The sequence below is a fragment of the Gekko japonicus genome, unplaced genomic scaffold (assembly GCF_001447785.1).
Source record: "Gekko japonicus isolate JY-2015 unplaced genomic scaffold, Gekko_japonicus_V1.1 scaffold2436, whole genome shotgun sequence".
Classification (NCBI taxonomy): Eukaryota; Metazoa; Chordata; class Lepidosauria; order Squamata; family Gekkonidae; genus Gekko; species Gekko japonicus.
This window is the reverse complement of record NW_015160295.1, coordinates 115,435-131,501: the sequence shown is the minus strand read 5'-3', so window position 1 is coordinate 131,501 and position 16,067 is coordinate 115,435.

Genomic DNA, 16,067 nt, shown 5'->3' with positions numbered 1-16,067 from the left:
GCACGACCCTCTGGGAAGCTGTCCTCTGCCGTGTTCCCTCTAAGCTGAGTTAGTGTGAGCTGGCTCACAGTTTTTTAGCCTCCAGCTCACACGTTTTTGTCTTAGCTCAGGAAGGACGGCGCCAAGGCAAACTAATTTATGCAGCAGCCAAATCGCTCGCTCACAACGTTAATGCCAGTGGCTCACAAAGTAGAATTTTTGCTCACAGGACTCCACAGCTTAGAGGGAGCATTGGCCCAATGTAAGGCAAACCTTACTGCTACGGATCTAAGTACTAGCATTTTCCGGGTGGAGTGTGTCCCACGCTACCGGCGGGACGCAGGGCACAGTTTCCACCCGGGGTCCCAGAGCACTCCGTTTCCCAGTGTGCCCCTCTTAACTGCACCACCAGTCCTCTGAATGTCAAGGCACCACGCCCCCCCACGCCCCCCCCCAATCTTGCAGCGCTTGGAACAGCAAGCCAAAACATCGACGGGCTTCCGCTTCACGGTTTGTGACTGATCAAAGCTGGATAAGGAAGGCACGTTGTGCTGCTGCACACGTCTTTTTTTAAAACCTCTCTGGCTGATACAAAGAGAACCAAAAAAAAATTGCAAACCATCTAACAGACGAAGACAGGTTTTAAAAAGGGGGGGGTGTTCTTTTTACCGACCGACGTTCTGTTTTTTCAGAGTGCAGCAAAAATCCAGGCTGGGAAACTGAAAGAATAAAAGTGGGAAGTTCTTTTCTGGTGGATGTATTAAGAAAACAACAGATCGATCTGTCACTGGGGCACAGAGGAGGATTTGAACCAGGTCCTGACCCATGTTCCCTCTAAGCTGTGGAGTCTGGTGAGCAAAAATGCTACTTTGTGAGCTACCGGCGTTAAAGTTGTGAGCGAGCGATTTGGCTGCTGCATAAATTAGTTTGCCTTGGAGCCGTCCTTCCTGAGCTGAGACAAAAACGTGTGAGCTGGAGGCTAAAAAAACCTGTGAGCTAGCTCACACTAACTCAGCTTAGAGGGAACACTCCTGACCAATCTCCCCTCTAAGCTGCAGAGTCTTGTGAGCAAAAATTCTGCTCTGTGAGCTACCGGCATTCAAGTGGTGAGCGACCGATTTGGCTGCTGCATAAATCAGGTTGCTCTGGAGCCCTCCTTCCTGAGCTGAGACAAAAATGTGTGAGCCGGAGGCTAGAAAAACTGTGAGCTAGCTCCCCCTGACTCAGCTTAGAGGGAACACTGCATTTTCAGCCAAAAACAACACACAGCCCTGCGCTGCGGGCACACCCTCTGGATCTCCCTGCAGCTACACCGGCTTTGCAGACCCAGGTGGACAGGAAGAGCCAAGAGCCTCATCGTACCCCAGTTGGGCAGCCATGTATGAGCCCCGTGCCGGTTACGGCGCCCTCGGTCGTGAACTAGGTCACGTTCCCTTATCTTCAGAGCCGTAACCTGAGGCTCGCTTCCTGCACCGCCCTTCCGAACGGTTAGCAGCAGAGAAACCAGCATACTTAAGTACGCGGAACATCAACACAATCACATCTTATTAATGTATGCTCTACATTGCTGGTCCGTGACTGTAAGAAACGACTGGCTACAAAATAAATATAATACACTTTAGTGTGTGGAATCCAGTGGCACTGACAAATTATGAACGCCAATTCACTGAACAGGCAAAGAGGAGGAGGTGGAGGAGGAGACTGGATTTATACCCCGCCCTTCACTACTCGAAGGAGTCTCAGAGCGGCTCACCAACTCCTTCTCTAAGCTGTGAAGTCTTGTGAGCAAAAATTCTGCTCTGTGAGCTACCGGCATTCAAGTTGTGAGCAAGCGATTTGGCTGCTGCATAAATTAGGTTGCTCTGGAGCCATCCCTTCCTGAGCTGAGACAAAAATGCGTGAGCCGGAGGCTAGAAAAACTGTGAGCTAGCTCACACTGACTCAGCTTAGAGGGAACACTGGATTTTCAGCCAAAGACAACGCACAGCCCTGCGCTGCGGGCACACCGGACTCTCCAGTACCCTCTGGATCTCCCCGCAGCTACACCGGCTTTGCAGACCCAGGTGGACAGGAAGAGCCAAGAGCCTCATCGTACCCCAGTTGGGCAGCCATGTATGAGCCCCGTGCCGGTTACGGCGCCCTCGGTCGTGAACTAGGTCACGTTCCCTTATCTTCAGAGCCGTAACCTGAGGCTCGCTTCCTGCACCGCCCTTCCGAACGGTTAGCAGCAGAGAAACCAGCATACTTAAGTACGCGGAACATCAACACAATCACATCTTATTAATGTATGCTCTACATTGCTGGTCCGTGACTGTAAGAAACGACTGGCTACAAAATAAATATAATACACTTTAGTGTGTGGAATCCAGTGGCACTGACAAATTATGAACGCCAATTCACTGAACAGGCAAAGAGGAGGAGGTGGAGGAGGAGACTGGATTTATACCCCGCCCTTCACTACTCGAAGGAGTCTCAGAGCGGCTCACCAACTCCTTTCCCTTTCCCTCCCCACAACAGAAACCCTGTGATGTCAATGGGGCTGAGAGAGCTCTTGACAGAAACTGCTCTTTTTCATTGAATCATAGAATCGTAGAATGTTAGAGTTGGAAGGGACCCTTAAAGGTCATTTAGTCCAACCCCCTGCACTCTGCAGGAGCAGAGCCGAAAGAGAGCCCTACAACATACCCGAAAGATGGTCGTCCAGCGAGGGAGCATCCACCCCCTCCAGAGGCAGACTTCCACTGCTCAACCACTCTGACAGTTAGGAAGTTTCTCCTGATATTTAGCCGGTAACGACTCCCTTGTCATTTCCACCCATTAGATCTAGTCTCACAATCCAGAGCGAGAGAGAATAGATCCGCTCCATCTTCTACATGACAGCCCTTCAAATACTTGAAGACTGCAATCGTGTCCCCTCTAAGCCTTCTCTTTCCCAGGCTAAACAGACCCGACTCTTTCTGCCTTTCCTCCTAAGACCTGGATTCCAACCCTCTCACCATCCTGGTTGCCCTCTTCTGGACACACTCGAGCTTGTCAACAACCTTCCTAAAATGTGGTGCCCAAAACTGTACTCCAGGTGAGGCCTGACCAGAGCAGAACAGAGCGGAACGACCACCTCCCGTGATCTGGACACAATGCTTCTGTTGATGCATCCCAATAGAGGCGGCCCGGAAAGGCAAAGGTCGTGGCTTGGCCGGACAACAGATCTGACGGGGGCTGGGTCCCCTGACCTGACTTGTAGTCACGCACACCCGTCGGAGGACTCGCTCTGTTGCCCGGTGTGGTTCGGGGTGCCAAACAACCAAGGTGCTGCTTGCTCCTTTCTTGGGCTCCAGATGGCCTCAGTTACGGGCTCTGGGTGTCCTGGAGTCATTATTTGCCTCAGCCCCACTGTTCCAGCCCACCTAGATCAAGAACAGCTCTGACAGAACTACGGCTTGGCCCAAGGTCATCCAGCCAGGTGCAAGGGGAAGAGTGGAGAATCAAACCCGGTTCTCCCAGATTAGACTTAACCACTACACCAAACGGGCTCTCCGGCTGGACTCTACAAGAGGCTGCCCTGAAAGTCAAAGGTCGTGGCTTGGCCGGACAACAGATCTGACGGGGGCTGGGTCCCCTGACCTGACTTGTAGTCACGCACACCCGTCGGAGGACTTGCTCTGTTGCCCGGTGTGGTTCGGGGTGCCGCAAGGACGCCCGGAGGGGCCTCTGCCTTCCGAGCGGAAACAACCAAGGTGCTGCTTGCTCCTCTCTTGGGCCCCAGATGGCCCCAGTTACGGGCTCTGGGTGTCCTGGAGTCTTGTGGCTGAGGACACCTGCAGCCCAAGGGAAAAAGCAAAAAGACCCGTCGTGGCCGTTTCTGCAAGGGAAAAAAGAGCGGGAGGGAAGGCACACATCCCTCCTCCCCTGTCACGGTGCCCTGAACCACACCAAGCCCCAGAATGGTTTGACAAGTGAGCCCCTCCCCCCAATCTAACTGTTCCACTGCAGACTAACAGGGGGAGGAGGAGATTTATCCTCCGCCCTTCGCTTGGAGTCTCAGAGCGGCTTACAATCTCCTTTCCCCTCCTCTCCCCACAACAGACACCTTGTGAGGTCGGTGGGGCTGAGAGAGCTCTTCTGAGGATTGCTCGAGAGAACAGCTCTGAGAGAACTTGCGACTGACCCAAGGTCACCCAACTGGCTTCATTTTTCCAAAGTGGCTGACAATCTCCTTTCCCTTCCTCTCCCCACAACAGGCACCTTGTGAGGTCGGTGGGGCTGAGAGAGCTCTTCTGAGGACTGCTCAAGAGAGCAGCTCTGAGAGAACTTCTGACTGACCCAAGGTCACCCAACTGGCTTCATTTTTTCAAAGTGGCTGACAATCACCTTTCCCTTCCTCTCCCCACAACAGGCACCTTGTGGGGCAGGTGGGACTGAGAGAGTCCTGATAGAACTGGGACTGGCCCAAGAGGATCACCCAGCAGGCCTCATGGGTCTCAAAGCGGTTTACAGTCTCCTTCCCTTCTTCTCCCCACAACCTGTGAGGCAGGTGGGGCTGAGAGAGTTCTGAGAGAACTGCTCTTGAGAAACCAGCTCTGAGAGAACTTGTGACTGACCCAAGGTCACCCAGCTGGCTGCCTGGTGGAGGAGGAGTGGGGAATCAAACCCGTTTCTCCAGATTAGAGTCCGCCGCTCGTAACCACGACACCAAACTGGCTCTCCAAGACAAGAGTTGGATTGGACACCTCATTTAGTACAAATTTGCATTAAAAAGAGATGTGGCACAGCTTGTGTAGGCGCAGCGGGCTGCGCAGCACAACCCCAAAGGGATAGCTTTCAACATTCATTACCACGATTGTCCTGAATAAAGCAAGAACATTCAAATTTCCCAGCATTCTAGTTGCTTCCAGCAGACAGCCCGCATCAGTGTTTAGCTGGAAACATCAAACATCTGTTTGCTTTACGCAAAATTAACAGAAACAACAGAAGAAGAAGGCAGGCAGAAAAGGAGAATTTGTGATACCCAGCCGAGGGTTTCTGTGTTAACACTGTTCGATGTTCACAGGAATCGTTTGTTCACTGTTGCAGAGTAGTCAGAACGATAAGCTGCAGTTCTGGTCACCGCACCTCAAAAAGGATATTCTAGCACTGGAAAAAGTGCAGAAAAGGGCAACTCGAATGATCAAAGGGTGGGAACACTTTCCCTAGGAAGAAAGGTTAAAGCGCTTGGGGCTCTTTCGCTTGGAGAAACGACGGCTGTGGGGTGACATGATCGAGGTTTACAAGATGCTGCATGGGATAGAGCAGGTAGAGAAAGAAGTCCTTTTCTCCCTTTCTCACAGTACAAGAACTCATGGGCACTCCATGAAATTGCTGAGCGGTCGGGTTAGAACGGATAAAAGGAAGTCCTTCTTCACCCAAAGAGTGATGAACACTTGGAATTCACTGCCACAGGAGGTGGCGGCGGCTACAAGCATGGACGGCTTCAAGAGGGAATTGGATAAGCATATGGAGCAGAGGTCCATCAGTGGCTGTTAGCCACAAGGTATACGTAGGGACTCTCGTTCTGGGGCAAGGGATGCTCTGTCTTCTTGGTGCTTGGGGGCAAAGTGGGAGGGTTTCTCGTGTCCTGGCCCCACTGCTGGACCTCCTGATGGCACCTGGTATTTTGGGCCACTGTGTGACCCAGAGTGCTCTATAGGGTCCCCATAAGTTGCCCCCAACTTGATGGCCCTTTCCACCACCACTGTGGAGAACACCCACTGATTTTACCATTAGAAGAGCAGGGCAGCTGGATCTTCTCCCCGTGTGGACTGTTATAAGTAACAGGGCAAATAAGCTACGAGCAGAGCGGTGTGTAACAGGGCGGGCCAAAGTTTCTGCATTCTTTGTAACCAGAAGCTAACAGCAATACAAGAACTCGTGGGCACTCCATGAAACTGCAGAGCGGTCGGGTTAGAACGGATAAAAGGAAGTACTTCTTCACCCAAAGAGTGATTAACACATGGAATTCACTGCCACAGGAAGTGGTGGGTGCTACAAGCATGGACGGCTTCAAAAGGGAATTAGATAAGCATATGGAGCAGAGGTCCATCAGTGGCTATTAGCCACAAGGTATAGGTAGGGGCTCTGGGGCAAGTGATGCTCTGTCTTCTTGGTGCTTGGAGGGGCAACAGTGGGGGGGCTTCTAATGTCCTGGTCCCACTGCTGGACCTCCTGATGGCACCTGGTATTTCTGGCCACTGTGTGACACAGGGTGTTGGACTGGATGGGACTTTGGCCTGATCCAACATTGGCTTCTCTTATGTTCTTATGTACGTTGCATCCTGTCTCCGGGTCAGGAGGGCTCTCGCCGCGTCTCTCTCATTCTTTATCGATGTTGGTGTATCTGCTAATGGCCTCCCGGAGTAATTTGTCCTGCTGCTCTCCGCTTAATAGGAAGAAATGATTTGGAAGGGCTTTTCCGCCGTCGGCGCTTCCTCTCCTTTCATGCCCGGCAATTCATTATTATTTTTTTGCGCCGCCCCCGTAACAAACAATTGCAACGCCTGTCTTTCTCCTCTTCATTATCTGGAATCAATTTACCGCTAACGTGAAAGCGTTACGGCCCTGTCCTCTGGCCTCCCTCGAAATGTCACCGCGGAATTTATTAAGCGCATAAAGTGATTGGACGGCCCTGTAAAGAGTGCCGGGGACAGAGCCGAAGGTGGCATTTCTGGGCCGTTCCAGCGAGACGTTAATGCCAAAGGAAGCCGAGGGTGGGCTTGGTACCAGCGGAGCAGTGCCGAGGTTGTGCACGAGGGAGAGCAGGTGGGCGGTGGGGAAGATTGCGAAAAGGTGATTTGATACTGGAGGACTGTGGAGGCGTGCCCTAGCCTAGTCTGCCCCTGGGAAGAAGATCTCTCAGGACAAGGGTTTCCCATGGTTTTCCAGTTTGGTGTCGTGGTTAAGTGCGCAGACTCTAATCTGGGAGAACCAGGTTTGATTCCCCACTCCTCCACTCGCAGCCAGCTGGAGTGACCTTGGGTCAGTGTCGGGGTCCTTAGTCAGGGCACACCACACAAGGCTTCTTCAGAAGATGAGTGTTTATTGGTAGTCCAGTACTACCAATAAAGAACATGTATACAGCTTGTGTCAGGAATAACCTGCAGTATAATGGCCCCTGACTTATAGTGTAATCAAACTTCCCCCCCCCCCCAAGCAGAAGCCAATGGATATGATTCGTGCACGGGATCTGAAGCTAGCAAGCGAGCGGGCAAAGAGTAAAAACCGTTAGCTTTCCCGGACGAGTTAATTGCAGCTGGGAACATCAATAAGGTCAAGCCAGAGATAGCACGCAGAAGCTGGGCCGAGATGAGCTGGGAACGAGGAAGAGGTGCACCCCTCCACATTCCAGATCTATGACAGGGCTACCTGACATCCAGGCACAAGTTCTCTCAGAGCTGTTCTCTCGGGAGCAGTCCTCGAAAGAACTCTCTCAGCCCCACCTACCTCACAGGCAACGCTCCCCCTAAGCTGTGGAGTCTTGTGAGCAAAAATGCTGCTTTGTGAAATGCACTGCTGGACCTCCTGATGGCACCTGGTATTTCTGGCCACTGTGTGACACAGAGTGTTGGACTGGATGGGCCTTTGGCCTGATCCAACATTGGCGTCTCTCTTATGTTCCTATGAGCTACTGGCATTAAAGTTGTGAACGAGAGATTTGGCGACTGCATAAATTAGCTTGCTCCGGAGCCATCCTTCCTGAGCCAAGACAAAAACGTGTGAGCCGGAGGCTAAAAAACTGTGAGCTAGCTCACACTAACTCAGCTGAGAGGGAACACTGCTCACAGGGAGTCTGTTGTGGGGAGGGGAAGGGAAAGGAGTTTGCAAGCCACTCTGAGACTCCTTCGGGTGGCGAAGGGCGGGGTATAAATCCAATCTCCTCCTCCTCCTCTTCTTCAAAATATGATGGCGACGTTTGCGTCTAATAGCACAGTTTCCTAATAAAAACAAAACAGTGTGTCAAAGCATTAATTCGAATACTAGTATGGCACAGAGCTTAGGTTGGATGATTACAATGGGCTGTGAAAAGTACTGGGTTCGCCACATGGAGGACTCCGACGACGACATGCGTTTGCACACGTTTACTGTACTTAACATCAGACCAACTAAAAACGGCCCTGCAAGGCCCAACTATATACACACCCACCCAGCACACCCCTAGTCCATTGGAGGGTTTGAATTTCCCGCCAAAGTGGCTATTGGTTGGGGCTGGGGGGAACTAGGATCCTATTTTCCTATTGTTCAAGGGAGCCAAGCACCTGCCTGTGCCGTGGACCCCTAGTGGCGGTCCGCGTACATAACAGGCTGGGCCCAGGTTGACCTCTCCGCTTGCTGTGCCACCGTTGGATCTCGGGTCCGTCATTAGCTCTCAGTCTAGGTTGGGTTGCCAGCCTCCAGGCGAGGCCTGGGGCTCTCCCAGAATTACAGCCGACGTCCGGGCTGCAGAGATCATTTCCCCTGGAGAAAACCGCTGCTGTGGATGGCAAACACTGTGGCGTCGCATGCCTGCTAAGCTCCCTTTCTTTCACAAGCACTGCCCCTAAATCTCCAGGGTTCCCGCCAGCTCCGGCAACGCCCTGGGGTTTCAGCGGCAAGCGACATTCCCAGTCCTCCTCCTCTTGGTGGAAAAATAAAGAACAGGACAACTCCGTAGTTCCAAGAGGGAGAGTTTCCTTGTTATTATTCAGGAGCAGACTTCAGAGAGAGGAGAAAGAAAGGCTGTTTTCGCTACCAGAAAGACCTCTTGGGAGTTGCTTTCTGTTTTCCAAAAAAAACGGCAGTGCCCACATAAGGCCATAACTTGACCCGAGGAGCTGGTGAGAAGGATCCTTCTTGCCCTGCTGTGGATATCCGTGTGGAGGAAGGCAAGGCAAGGCAAGGCAAGGCAAGGGAAGAGAAGCCCACGACACCCAGCAGAGCCGCACGGGTCCAGCAGTCAGGCCTCATCGAACTTGCACAGCTGTGGCAAGTAAACTTCTCACCAGACAAGAACTCCTTGTGGGCACTCCATGAAATTGCTGAGCAGTCGGGTTAGAACGGATAAAAGGAAGTCCTTCTTCACCCAAAGAGTGATTGACACATGGAACTCACTGCCACAGGAAGTGGCGGCGGCTACAAGCATGGACGGCTTCAAGAGGGAACTGGATAATCGTATGGAGCGGAGGTCCGTGAGGGACTATGAGCCACAAGGTACAGATAGGAACTCTCGGTCTGGGGCAGGTGATGCTCTGTATTCTTGGTGCTTGGGGGGGGGGGGCAGTGAGAGGAGCTCCTAGTGTCCTGGCCCCGCTGCTGGACCTCCTGATGGCCCCTGGTATTTCTGGCCACTGTGTGACCCAGAGTGTTGGACTGAATGGGCCATTGGCCTGAGCCGACATCGGCTTCTCTTATATTCTTATGTTCTTAAACACACAGTCACGTCCTACTTGTTGGATATTGTAACTCTGCATGTCAGGGGATCCGGGAGGGGAAGGGTTAAGGGGATTCTCTCACTGGGGTGCACTTGGCCCCACCCTCTCATCAGTTAGAGGCTGAGCCTTTTTGGCGGCTGCTTGCCTTTCTGTTTCATCTTATATATAGGACTTCTCTTCTCTCTCTCATCTGGGCTCGGAGCATCTAGCAAGTTAACCTTTTTGGAGCTAATCCGTTGACAATAACTAAAACGTCCCTACATGAAATTTGGAGTCCAACGGCACCCTTAAGACCAACAAAGGTTTATTCAAGGTATGAGCTTCCGTGTGCATGCACACTTTTCCAAATATATTAGAATGTATGTGATGAAGTGTGCTTTGCACACGAAAGCTCATACCTTGAATAAACCTTTGCTGGTCTTAAAGGTGCCGTTGGACTCCAAATCTGTTGTACGGCTTCAGACCAGCTGACCAACTGGAACGGCCTCTACATGAATATGTCATGTAAGATGTGCTTCTGTTTTTGTAAGTGAAATTTCTTTCTCTTGTTACCATTGGAATCGAGTCATCATTGTAATTGGTTTGAACAGCATTTCCCCTTAACCAGGAAATGTGGAGGGTTGGGGATACTGTGTAAAAAGTTTCTGTGCCTCCAAGGCAAATTATATATTTTTTTACATTTAACCCACTAATAGTTATGTGCGACTGAACAAAGTTATGTTTTAATTGCCAGCTAACCAAGCGGTGGGCAAGCTTTGGAGTCCCCCAGAATTCTTTCACATCAGGCTATGTAAGTGTGCTAAGCAACAGGGGGAAAAGATATTGCAGAGCACAACGCGACAGCCGCTGCCTGAGTTTGGAATGGTTTCGAAAGAGGAGGAGACTTGGGCAGAGACGGTTCACGTGCATGCTTACTCAGAAGAAAGCCTGGCTGTGCTTGGTGGGGTTTACTACCAGGTGAGCCTACATAGGGGAGAGAATGCAGCAGGGTATAGCCAGATATCATCAGATCTCGGAAGCTAAGCAAGGTCGGTACTTGGAAAGACCACCAAGGGAGACTCTGCAGAGGAAAGCAATGGCAAATCACTTCTGCTTCTCAGATCTTGGAAGCTAAGCAGGGTCAGTACTTGGATGGGGGACCACCAAGGGAGACTCTGCAGAGGAAGGCAATGGCAAATCACTTCTGCTTCTCAGATCTTGGAAGCTAAGCAGGGTAAGTACTTGGAAGGGAGACCACCAAGGAAGGCTCTGCAGAGGAAGGCAATGGCAAACCTCCTCTGCTTCTCATATTGGGGTAGATACTTTCTAAAGGAATTAAGTGTATGTATAACTATACATACATATGGAGGGAAGGCAGCGTAGCATTGCCTGATCTTATCAGATCTCGGAAGATAAACAGGGTTGGTACCAAGGAAGACTCTGCAGAGATAGGCAATGGTGAAGGGGACCACCAAGGAAGACTCTGGAGAGGGAGGCAATGGCCAAACCATCACTGCTTTTCAGATCTTGGAAGCTAAGCAGGGTAAGTACTTGGAAGGGAGACCACCAAGGAAGGCTCTGCAGAGGAAGGCAATGGCAAACCACCTCTGCTTCTCAGATCTTGGAGAGGGAGGCAATGGCCAAACCATCTCTGCTTTTCAGATCTTGGGTGGGTACTTGGAAGGGTGACCACCAAGGAAGACTCTGCAGAGGAAGGTGATGGCAAACCACCTCTGCTTCTCAGACCTCGGAAGCTAAGCCAGGCCGGTACTTGCATGGGGGACCACCAAGGAAGGCTCTGTAGAGGAAGCCAATGGTGAACCACCTCTGCTTCTCATATGAGGTAGAGTAGATACTTACTAAAGGAATTAAGTGTATGTATATCCATACATACATATGGAGGGAAGGCAACGTGGTATAGCCTGGCCTTGTCAGATCTCTGGCTTCATGTTTGTACTTTTTTTTTTTTAGCATTGAGTACAGAAGTAATAACTGATGACGCATGATGTAAGCGAGGTATTGAGTCTGAAAAGCTTCCCTGATAACATGCACTTAAGCCTACCGTGTTCAGCGGAAACCAGCATGCGGTACTCTGCGCCCAGCTGCAACATTAGCGGTTTCTGCTGCCAGCTAATATCAGCCTCCTCTAATAAAATTTCCAACAGTGGCAATGTTTTACAACTCACTTGCGCCGATCTAAGGCCCGGAAACACAGTCCTTTAAACCAGATCCGGGTTTTATCCCTCCTGAAAACAGAGAACGACTTTTTTTTTTTTAAAGCACTTCCAAAAATGTATGCGCTCAACCGGCTTGTCTTTTTAAATCAATACTTCATGACTGAAGCTTTAGTTATTGCAAAATCCCTTTAATGCAAAACAGGGTCACACACTGAAAGGCCCGAAAGATCATATTGTTTGTGTCAAATTGGCAACGATTTCCCCCCTTCTAACCACATTCTAAAATTGTAGCGACGGGTACACCATGAACCCCATATGCGAGTTCACCCAACACTGGGGCATGTACATTCTACCTGTGGCAGAAACTTATTTCGTTTATCCCCACTGTCTCTCCAGTGGGAACCTAAACTGGCTAACAACATTCTTCCCTTCTCCATCTTAGCCTCACAACCCCCCCCCCCCCGAGTGTGCACAATTCATGCGCATGCACATTTCTGCAGTCTGCGTCAGCTATTTAGTGCAAGCAAAGGTTTCCGTGTGTTCATACACAAGACACCACCACAGACGCACACAACCAACAAACCAACCACCCTTTCCCGTACCGGTTGCATGAGAAAAGCACTCGTACCCGTTCATTCGCACAAAGCTTTTTGCATGCAAGCCTCGGCCTTCCGCCCACTCGCGACCCCGGGCAGACCGTAACCACCAGAGCAGGGTGAACCAGCTGCTAGCCACAGGAGAGAATCACGCAGAAAACCTCACCTACGATCTAGATAACGATGAAGAAAATCAAGCCAGCTTACGACCTCTTGAATCACTGATGCTAGGAAAAAATAGCATGGGGAAAACATGCGAGTGGTTTCATCCTACAGCCACACGGGAAGGAGTCGCGGTCCACGCTGGTTTTGATTGGTTAAGTCTGCAAACCTGTGCGTGCATATGGTGGAAAGTGTGGTCACGTCACAGCTAACATGTGGCAACCCTGTACAGATAAACAGTGCTGGTTTGCCATGGCCTACCTCTGCGTAACAACCCTGGGCTTCCTTGGTGGTCTCCCATTCAAGGACTAACCAAGGCTGGCCCTGCTTTGCTTCAGAGATGTAACAGGCTAGCCCAGGCCTGGGCCCGGGCCTGGACTAGCCTGGGCCATCCGGGTCTGTGGCTCAGTGGCAGAGCATCTGTTTGGCACGCAGAAGGTCCCAGGTTCAATCCCCAGCATCTCCAGTTAGAAGGAACAAGCTATTGGTGATGCGAAAGACCTCTGCCTGAGATCATGAAGAGCCGCTGCCAGTCTGAGTAGACAACACTGACCCTGATGGACCAAGGGTCTGATTCAGTAGAAGGCAGCTTCAAGTCTGGGCAGATATTCAGAGGTGGTTTTCCATTGCCTGCCTCTGCGTAGCAACCCTGGACTTCCTTTGTGGTCTCCCGTCCAAATACAACCCAGGGCTGACCTTGCTTAGCTTCCCAGATCTGATGAGATCAGGCCGGCCTGGGCCATCCAGGTCAAGGAAGGTGTTGTTCAGAGGTGGTCTGCCATCACCTGCCTCTGCGTAGCAACCCTGGACTTCCTCAGTGGTCTCCCATCAAAGTCCTAACCAGGGCTGACCCTGCTTAGCTTCCCAGATCTGATTAAATCAGGCCGGCCTGGGCCGTCCAGGTCAAGGAAAGCGTTGTTCAGAGGTGGTCTGCCATCACCCGCCTCTGCGCAGCAACCCTGGACTTCCTCAGTGGTCTCCCGTCTAAGTACAACCCAGGGCTGACCCTGCTTAGCTTCCCAGATCTGATGAAATCAGGCCAGCCTGGGCCGTCCAGGTCAAGGAAAGAGCCGGTCAGAGGTGGTCTGCCATCACCCGCCTCTGCGTAGCAACCCTGGACTTCCTCAGTGGTCTCCCGCCCAAATACAACCCAGGGCTGACCCTGCTTAGCTTCCCAGATCTGATGAAATCAGGCCAGCCTGGGCCGTCCAGGTCAAGGAAAGCGTTGTTCAGAGGTGGTCTGCCATCACCTGCCTCTGCGTAGCAACCCTGGACTTCCTCAGTGGTCTCCCGCCCAAATACAACCCAGGGCTGACCCTGCTTAGCTTCCCAGATCTGGTGAGCTCAGGCCGGCCTGGGCCGTCCAGGTCAAGGAAAGTGTTGTTCAGAGGTGGTCTGCCATCACCTGCCTCTGCGTAGCAACCCTGGACTTCCTCAGTGATCAAGTCCTAACCAGGGTTGACCCTGCTTAGCTTCTGGGATCTGATGAGATCGGGCTAGGCGGGGCCCTCCACGTCAGGGCTGGCGAATCCCACTTAACCATGATCGGTTTAATTAAGCTGTGGTTATGTCTGAACCAAGCCAGGACTGGAGAATCCCTAATTGTGATGTTCCTTAAAATAATTTGGACCCAATCCTTGTGAGTTGTAGAGCACGTACAAGAAGCTTTGTTTTGAATATGTCGTCGAAGACATTCACGGCCAGAGTTCATGAGTCGTTGTAGATTTTCCGGGCTGTGTGGCCGTGGTCTTGCCATTGTAGGACCTGATGTTTCGCGAACAGCTGTGACAGGCATCCTCAGAGGTATAACAGAGAAAGATAGAGTACTCTCTGTAGAGAGTCCTCCATCTTTCCGTGTTATACCTCTGAGGATGCCAGCCCGGAAACTCTACAGCAACTAGCCTCATTTTTATTTTATATTTTCCAGTAAAGGGGAACTTTCCCAGAGACCGGAGTAATTACAAATTCCAACTGCACACGAAGTGGCACCTCCCAAAGCAACTTGGGCACGCAAAGCGTGGCAGTGGGTACCACGCAGTCCTTTCTGTCCTGTTTCCCCTCAGCCACTGTAGTCACGGAGCTTAAGAACAAAAGAACATAAGAGAAGCTGATGTTGGACCAGGCCAATAGCTCATCCAATCCAACACTCTGTGTCACACAGGAAAAATCCGGGGGGGGGGCCTGGTTCCCCCCCCCTATTTTTTTCCTGAAGCCTTTTTTGTTTTTTTCCGAAAAATTTGAAAAATTGAAAAAATAAAATAAAATAAATGGATTATGGAACGTTTTATTTTAACGTGATGAATAAAATATTTTAAGACAAGGTGTTCAAATATTTTCCAAATCATTTCTAAAAAATATGTATGGTCTCAGATTGATCTAATTTCTGTGCACTGAGGACACGCAAGTCCTAGGTTACCAACGGAACTCTCCAATGCAAGAACAAGATGCATTTCTTCCTTTAGGAGGTACTTTTGTCACAAGAAAAGAAAAAGGTTTCAGTTTTGTTTCTGCATGTGGGTGGGTATTCTGTTTGTAATAATTGTTTGGATACACTATATTTTTAATATGCTAGTTGTGATAATTTAATGCCAAGTAAAAATGTCCATAGTCATATTTTATGTTCCTAAAGTAACAGAATGACTTTCAATCTGGAAAAGGGAAAAAAAGCGCTAATGTAGCATTTTTTTTTTCAGTTTTTCTGAAACTTTCCATTTTTTCCCAGAAAAAAAACGGGGGGAAAGCAGGTTTTTTTTCCGAGCTTCAGCCTTTCCCACCCTCAGCCTCCACGGACTCCTTTGAAAGATGGTGGCTACACTGCTGACCTTGAAAAACCAGAGTTCCCCCACCACCGCAGACGTGCTTTGGCCCACAAGATAAACACTCCGCCATGGTATTACAGCTTACCCCCAAAGTGCTCGATAACGGCTTCTTCCTAGCCCCTCTTAGGTCTACTCTTCAAGGTTCCGTCAGGCCGTTCTAAGAGGCAAGTCCCACCCTCAAAAAGATCACAAACCGCCCAGAAGGAAGGCACCACTAAGTGGACACGCTGGGGGAATGGAAAGGCAGTCCCGTAAACCAGCAAGTCCCAGATCATGGATGGGCTTTCGAGATTTAAAAGTGGCACCTCGAACTGCCCCCCGGGGACAGGCAACCTGTGCAAGTCATAAAATTGTGTGTAAGGTGTCCGATACCCAGTAAAGAAACAGAGCCTTCCACTTATTCAGACCCCGGCAGCTGGGGTTATCTTTGAGGACAATCCCACATAAAGTGTGTTACAGTAGTCAGAACCTGAAGGTTACGGAATCATAGAATCAGAGAGATGGAAGTGTGCATAGAGATCATCTAGTCCAACCCCCTGCTCAGTGCAGGATCAGCCTAGAGAGTATCCCTGACAAGTGTTTGCCCAGCCGCTGCTGCTTGAAGACTGCCAGGGAGGGGGAGCTCACCACCTCCCCAGGCAGCTGATTCCACTGCTGAACTACTCTTATTGTAAAAAGAATTCCTAATATCCAGCCAGTACCTTCCCACCCATAATTTAAACCCATTATTGCAAGTCCTATCTCTGCTGCCAACAGGAACAGCTCCCTGCCGTCCTCTAAGTGTGAAAGTAAAGGTTTCCCTTGCTCGAAAGCCAGTCGAATCTGACTCTAGGTGGCGGTGCTCATTTCCGTTTCCAAGCCGAAGAGCCAGCGCTGTCCAAAGACATTTCCGTGGCCATGTGGCCGGCATGATCAGAC